We start from the raw sequence: 8,852 nt of genomic DNA on the forward strand, positions 1-8,852 counted from the left end.
ATTTGAAACCACTTTATGTTGAAATCCAATGCATGCATTCCTCGCTAACTGTCTCCAACTAATGTGTGTTTCATCCGGGTCTTTTTTTACTTCTCAAACATGTATAATGTGTTTCACACACGCAACATATAGTGTAATCATGTTTAGACATTAATTGCATATAAACCATGCATTGTTTCTAATTAAAGAATCTATGGATCACCAATATTGATAAACTATATAACATTACATGTGTCCCCAAATTCAAATGAATATGCATGTTTGATACACCAATTTGTGTTATGATATTACCAATGCCATGATCTCCAGTTTAAATATTTGAATCCCCTTTAATCCAGATATTCATCTCATATAGCTATCACCCATGCTTATATAGGACTATCTCTCTAGACCTATACGCGTTCATCGTCTCTCGGGTATGTCTCGTGCAACCGGTATGTCGACAATGATCTTTTATCTTCGTAACACACTGACGATACTCTCTCCCTCGACCTTCATCACTCTGTCTCTCTCTAAGTATATCTCGCTCCCTGCTATGTGTCTCTAACTATGATTCTCCATGTGGAATCTCTTTCTCTCACACAAACACAAAACTTTGTCTCCCGGGGTATCATTTCTCTCTACTAGTCCCCTATGTGCCACTCGCACATCCCTCATACAGAGATGTCTTTCGCTCCTTAGGTATGAGAACCTACGACGTTTCCTCTTAAATATCTCTTTCTCACACACAAACACAAACTCTGTCTCCCAGGGTCTCATATTTCTCCACTGTTCTCTTGTATGTCGCTCACATACACTCTCTCCCTAGATATATCTTGCATTCCCTCGTATGTCTCTCTAGTTATCACTCTCGTTGTGAAATATCTTTCTCTCTCGCAGACACAAAACTCCGTCTCTCGGGATCTCATTTCTCTCTGATATTTGTTTGTATGTGACTCACATGCACCCTCTCTCTATCTCTCTCACACCCACACACATAACTCAGCCTTCTGATCCACTCGACTCCTATCTTTAACGCACACTAGCTAGCATCTTTATCTTTCTATTTATCTGTTTCTCCATCAACCTTCTTTCTCGCCCTCACTCTTGCTTCCTATCACGCACACTACATATGTTTCTCTCTACATGCAGTCAAGTGCCCTCTTTTTATCTTTCTCTCACACACACATAACTTCACCCTCTAAACCACCCGGCGGTCATCTCCAACACTCAAACTAGTGGATGTCCCTCTAGCTAGCATCTCCATCTCTGTATCTATCTGTAGTTCCTCCGTCAACATTTCATTCTCGCACGCAGTCTTGCTTCCTATCACCCACACTATATATGTCTCTCCTTGCATATGCAGTTATAGGTTGATCTCTTTTGCACAATCGTTGTGCCTCACTCCCTCTGCTCGCCATAGATGCATGCTCCAGCCCACGCCACTATCTCTTAAAGACAAAAACACATGCTCAATTATCAGGCCTTCTTCCCTGCATTCTCACATGCATGCATATCGTCATACCGATCCGTCTCTCCCATGTCGTTGATCTTATGACTTATGTCTTCTTTCTTTTATCTTGATCATGCGTGCGCACACACACACAACCCATGTATACATGTATACCTCTCACACATGCACGTTCAAGGTCTCTGTGTCTCCATACGTAGTTAATTACCCTCAACCCTAACGCCACATCGAATCGTTCTCTTCTTGTATGCACATAGCTTCCGCCTGGATGGGTAAAACACACACTCACACTTAACAGTCTCCTTCTAGCTCCCCCCCCCCTCTCACTATTCCCCTATATCCCCGAAACCAATAAGACCATCCCTTCGTTTAATTCCCGCCTAAATGCACCATCGATATATAGTAGTCTTCCTCGGTGTCTATCAAACAAACACGTTCTCTCGATGTCGACTCCTCTCACGCGCACACACCTTCTCTTCCCTCTCTATGGGCATTTTCTCTCTCGCACCCCATCGTTGGTGGCCTCTGTCATACACATCGCCTCTCTATGATGAAGCCATGCACACTTAAATTACATCTGCCACCGAGGACCCCGCGACACAAACACACACAAACACAAACACACACACACAAACACACACACGCACACACACGCACGTATGCACCCACACACCCACCCACGCACGCACCCACTCACCGACCCACACACACACACTAAGACTCCATCACACACACACACACTAAGACTCCATCTCTCTCACACACACACACAGAGAGACACCCACACCCACACACTAAGACTCCATCTCACACACACATGCTCTAGGCGGAGCATTTGTTCCTACCACCCTTCATCCAACCTTACCCGTATGATAAACAATCACCTTAATTTACTTGTATAACTCCACTTTACTTTAGTAGTTAGCAAACTTATCATTTGTACCCTTATAAGAAACCGAGTAGGCAATGATGGTGTGCCTGCCATCTTGTAATATATACTGTCTGATCCATATCTGACGGATAGAAAGCAAACTATGATAATTTTACAAAAGATACCCGCACCTCTCTCCACATCCTTATCTCCCACAACCTCATTGCTGAGAAATTAAAAAAGGAAGTCTCTGGAACAATCTAGCATGGTGGCCGCTGCCGCCTGCCGGCGCCGTCCATCCCCATGCCTCCGCCCATTCCGACCACCAGTCACCACCATGCTCCACTCCTCCTCACCTTATCTCTCATCTCTCATTTTTTCAGTGACATTCTCGAGATATCAGTTTTCCGATAAAATTCTCGAGATATCATTAGTTTTTACACATGGGATTACTCCTGCATGGGTCAATCACAACAGATGTTTTGTAAAAAAATGCATATTGATATTCCGTGCAATGCACGAGCATCTTGCTTGTAATTATATAAAGCAAATCACGAGCAGGAAGTGACATTTTTTCACAACCATGTTAACATGGCCACGTAAATCACTAGCTAAAGTAAATACCATTATACTTATATCTCGATGCAAAAGGTTGAGTACATGCCCGAAGAGTAGAGTCGCACGCACGCACTCTTTCTCTCAGAATCTCACACACACACACACACACACACACACACACACCAGTTACGTGACTCCCACTTAAGCAGACACGTATGACATAATTTGTGCACCCGCGGGTACACGTGATGCTGCTCATTTATTTAAGCCGGACGGCAAACCAAAATAGTAGCTCCATTCATTCCCCTCCCGTCGCCTCTTCTCTAGTCGTCGTCGCTCGGTAGCCATGGCCCAGCCGAAGGTAACAACATACGCCATACTCCCACCAGAGCGGCTCTTTAATCTGGAAATTCTAGTGGTCATGCATGCATCTTTTTGTGCTAGCAGTCCTATAGAAGGGTTGACCAGTCGCTTCCGCAGACGTGCGCGGGCGGTGGAAGAGGAAGGAGAAGGGAAGCAGGCTGTGGAGTAAGGTTTTTTTACCACAATTTCTTAGGAAACTGAGTGCAAGAGTAGTTTTGCAAACTACCAGTACTACACCTGAAATGGTTCAAAACCTATACTCCCTTGCCAGCGGGCGCTTCCCGCGTGAAGCGGTCAGCGTCACCCTGGAGCATTAGTGCCACATTAATGCCCGGCCAGAGCGGAGGCGACGTCTCACTGGCGCCGGCTTTGAAGCGGCGCGACGGACGAGAGAGCGCCGCTTCCCGGTGCATGCGACTGCTCCGCGTCAAGGCTGGCCATAGGCCCTGTTTGGATCCATGGGTTAGAGTTAGTTTGGGCTAGTTGGGGCTCATATAGACCTAAATATCCAAGCATGAGAGTTTAAATTGGAGCAAGTTGCACCAAACCCACCAAAAAAAAACTATCCCACCCAAGAGGTGCTAACTGGAGATACTTCTCATTGGGACCACTGAAAAATCACTTTTCTCTCTCCATCAAGTGCATTTATTGTCAATCTAACCCCGTCACCCAAACACCTCTTTGGCTACAATTAGTTCAGGGTTAGTCATGAGTTAGTCTAACCTCTAGCTAAGTTAGAGTATCCAAACAGGAGCAGTATAGGACATGCAAGTTGCTCAAAGCATACAGTCAAATTTGTACGTGAAAAGATTTTTTTTCCTTTTTGAAAACGGAACGTGAAAGGAATTGTTTTAAGAATGCTCTTGGCATGTTGCTAACATGTTATCAGTTAACTAACATCAATAGATGGCAAAAACGCCAGCCCGCTGCACTTTGAGAGAGACGAGGAGGGAGAAGCGATACGGGCTGCTGGGTTACTAGAGATAGGTGTCGCACGGAAGACAAGAAATATGGTGATAGTGTGGGTTAGCCATGTACTTGTATGATGTAACTACAGTGGGTTGCCGTGTTTCGTACTCTTCCAGTCCACTATGGAGATGATTGGTTGATTTTATGTCACTGAATAATATAAAATGTTATGAGTGCAGACGCTCCACCACAAGGTTCCTTGCTCCTTCTCGGTCGTCGGGGATCTATGTTCTTCCACTCTATTTTTTTACGTGAGCTTTGTTCATCCTTTTACCAACACGCGAGACATGTAGCATGAAGGTGCACATGCCATGCAAGGATCGTTCCATCTATATGAAGAACACATGGGACTGGAACTACGAGACGGACATGTACCCAGGAGTGGATGTACGAACCTGAGTAATGTAGCGCAGTAAGTGAAGTAGAAAGGCACAAATGGTATGAACATGTGTGGCATATATTGTGTGTTTGGTTGCGTTCTCGTCTCAGCATAGTTGTTCCCTCTCCATGCATGCTCAACTCAACACCCCTCTTCATGCATGCTCTCTTCATGCATGCTTCTAGTGTATTTGTGCTAAACTAGTGTGGACTCATGCACCCTCCATACACTCGACCAAACACCCAAAAGTGGGTCAAGAAGGGAACTCTTGGGCGGCATTTGTCTTACTACGTACTCACTCCGTTCCAAATTACTCGTCGTGGTTTTAGTTCAAATTTGAACTAAAACCACGATGAGTAATTTGGAACGGAGGGAGTACCACTAAATGTTGTACGTGCAATGCACGGTGATGTTATGGAGTACGTGCCTAAGTACTCTACTACTACTATATTCATTGGAGGAACATATTAGCTTTTATATTTGTCTACGTTTATGCCCCGAGACCTTCCAACTAGACTTGTCTTTCTCTCCAGGTCGCACTTTGTATCGTTCATACCACTAGTACTACTACGTGTGGTCTCCGGCCTAGAAGAAGAAGTGGAGACGCTCTACCACGCTGTTCTTTTTTGCGTTGGGATCTACCATGTTGTTCATGTCCCATTCCTTTCGCTGACGTGTGGGACATCCAGCATGTGGTGTGTTTGGCACTCTTCGTCGTAAGAGTTGAAATGCTAGCATTCATCAAAAATAAAAAATAAATATAAATCAGTTGTGATACTTTTTTAGAGCCAATCAGCAGTGATACTATAGCATGCAGTTTCCTTGCTCCTCGATATCGGAAATAATACGTCCGTTCACCAACATGTGGGACATCGACCATCCTGGTCCACTTGCCATGCACCCAGAACTCCAAGGGAGAGTCACCCTGGTCGTCGCACCGTAGTAATAATGACTAATGAGCTGTCAAATCAGAGGCCCAACCTTTCCCACTTTGAAGTTGCTCGGACAAAGGAACCATCATGACTTCATTGAATTCCACTTCTTGAAGAAAATTACTGTACCACCAGTACTACTAGCTACAGTAGTTACTCCAACAGAGGCCTCCTTTCATTCATAGGATAGGAATTTTATAGGAATATGAAAATCATAGGAAGTGAGATGACATGCATCTCAATTCCTATAGAGAAAGAGATGCCATTTGACACATAGGATAGGAATGTTTCCATTGAGTCTAGGCTAATGTACTGGTAATTTGCTCTTAAAACTACAGTAGTCACTAGTAGTACTGGCACATGCTCGTACTCAAACATAGACACACACACACTAACTACTAGTACTACTACTTCTCACATGCTGGCTAGATGTCGTCGTTCTCCTTCCCGGCTTTGTTGGCGACACCCCACCGTGCTTGGATCTCTGCCGACCTCTCCACAGCAGCGCGTGCGTCCTCTTCTTTCTTTGGGCGGCGGGCCTCTCTTTTCTTGAGTGCTTTCTGACTTTTCCGCTCCCTCTGTGCGGCTTTGGCCGCCTTTGCTCTACCGCCCATTCGGCCTTGGCAGCTTCAAATTCCTCCCACATAGTTGTGAGGTCCCAAGCGGCGATAAACTCGGCATGGTGGGATGCCATCGCTTCCCTACCATTTTGTGTGCGGTCGTGGGCGGCGAGGAACTCGGCGCGGCGGGATGCCATCGCTTCCTTACCGGTTAGTGTGCGGCGCGGTGACATGAACGATGCTTGGTGAGAGATCTGGGGTGGAGTGGCCGGACAACCGTATAGTGCGTTGGTTTGTCAAGACCTCAAGGACAGAAGACAAAGGAAATTTATATTCCCCTTCAATCCTGGTCATCTATTAGAAAAATGCATTGGCGGTCATCGAACTTGTCTTGATAGCTCACTTTGATCATTGTATATGAGTGATACGTCCATTTTGCATCATGCTTTTATATCAATATTTATTGCATTATGGGCTATTATTACACATTATATATCAATACTTATGGCTATTCTCTCTTATTTTACAAGGTTTTCCATGAAGAGGGGGAATGCCGGCAGCTGGAATTCTGGCTGGAAAAGGAGCAAACATTGGAAACCTATTCTGCACTGCTCCAAAAATTCTGAAACTCCACGAAACCTATTTTTGGAATTAATAAGAATTATTGAGCAGAAGAAATACACCAGGGGGCCCACACCCTGTCCAGGAGGGTGGGGCACCCCTCCCCCCCCCTACTGGGCGCGCCCCCTGTCTCCTGGGCCCCCTGGTGGGCCCCTGGTGTCCATCTTCTGCTATATGAGAGCTTTTATCCTGGAAAAAATCGTGGGCAAGCTTATGGGACGAAACTCCGCCGCCACGAGGCAGAACCTTGGCGGAACCAATCTAGGGCTCCGGCGGAGCTGTTCTGCCGGGGACACTTCCTTCCAGGAGGGGGAAATCATCACCAACGTCATCACCAACGATCCTCTCATCGGGAGGGGGTCAATCTCCATCAACATCTTCACCAGCACCATCTCCTCTCAAAACCGTAGTTCATCTCTTGTATCCAATCTTGTATCAAAACCACAAATTGGTACCTATGGGTTGCTAGTAGTGTTGATTACTCCTTGTCGTTGATGCTAATTGGTTTACTTGGTGGAAGATCATATGTTCAGATCCTTAATGCATATTATTCCTCCTCTGATTATGAACATGAATATGCTTTGTGAGTAGTTATGTTTGTTCCTGAGGACATGGGTGAAGTCTTGCTATTAGTAGTCATGTGAATTTGGTATTCGTTCGATATTTTGATGAGAGGTATGTTGTCTTTTCCTCTAGTGGTGTTATGTGAACGTCGACTACATGACACTTCACCATTATTTGGGCCTAGAGGAAGGCATTGGGAAGTAATAAGTAGATGATGGGTTGCTAGAGTGACAGAAGCTTAAACCCTAGTTTATGTGTTGCTTCGTTAGGGGCTGATTTGGATCCATATGTTTAATGTTGTGGTTAGGTTTACCTTAATACTTATTTTGTAGTTGCGGCCGCTTGTAATAGGGGTTAATCATAAGTGGGATGCTTGTCCAAGTAAGGGCAGTACCCAAGCACCGGTCCACCCACATATCAAATTATCAAAGTACCGAACGTGAATCATATGAACATGATGAAAACTAGCTTGACGATAATTCCCATGTGTCCTCGGGAGATCCTTTATCATTATTAGAAATTGTCCAGGCTTATCCTTTGCTACATAAAGTATTGGGCCACCTTGTTGCACTTTATTTACGTTATTTACTTGTTATTCATTACTATTTATCTTATCACAAAACTATCTACTACCTACAATTCCAGTGCTTGCAGAGAAAACCTTACTAAAAACCGCTTATTATTTCCTTCTGCTCCTTGTTGGGTTCTATACTCTTACTTATCAAAAGGACTACGATAGATCCCCTACACTTGTGGGTCATGAAGACTCTTTTTTGGCGCCGTTGCCGGGGAGTGTAGCGCTTTTGGTGAGTGGAACTTGGTAAGGAAACATTTATATATTGTGCTGAATTTTTTTGTTACTTGTTACTATGGAAAGTAATCCTTTGAGGGGCTTGTTTGGGGTATCTTAACCCTGACTAGAAGAGCAAAGAGTTGCTCCTCAACCTACTAAACTTTCTGAAAATATTTACTTTGAGATTCCTTCGGGTATGATAGAGAAACTGCTAGCTAATCCATTTGCAGGAGATGGAACATTGCATCCCGACTTACACCTCATCTTTCTGGATGATGTTTGTGGATTATTTCAGCTTGCAGGTATTCCCGAGATGTTGTCAAAAGGAAGGTCTTCCCTTTATCTTTGAAGGGAGATGCATTGACATGGTATAGGTTATGTGATGATACGAGATCTTGGAATTATAAGCGATTGAAGTTGGAATTTCACCAGAAGTTCTATCCTATGCATCTTGTTCATCATGATCGTAATTACATATATAATTTCTGGCCTCGTGAAGGAGAAAGCATCGCTCAAGCTTGGGGGAGGCTTAAGTCAATGTTATATTCATGCCCCAATCATGAGCTCTCCCGGGAAATGATTATTCAAAACTTTTATGCTCGGCTTTCTCTCAATGATCGCAACCTGCTCGATACTTCCTATGTTGGTTCTTATATGCTGAAGACTATTGATTTCAAATGGGACTTATTGGAAAGAATTAAACGCAACTCTGAAGATTGGGGTTCCGACGATGGTAAGGAGTCAGGTATGACACCTAAGTTCGATTGTGTTAAATCTTTTATGGATACCAAT

Source organism: Triticum aestivum, chromosome 4B (genome assembly GCF_018294505.1).
Source record: "Triticum aestivum cultivar Chinese Spring chromosome 4B, IWGSC CS RefSeq v2.1, whole genome shotgun sequence".
NCBI lineage: Eukaryota > Viridiplantae > Streptophyta > Magnoliopsida > Poales > Poaceae > Triticum > Triticum aestivum.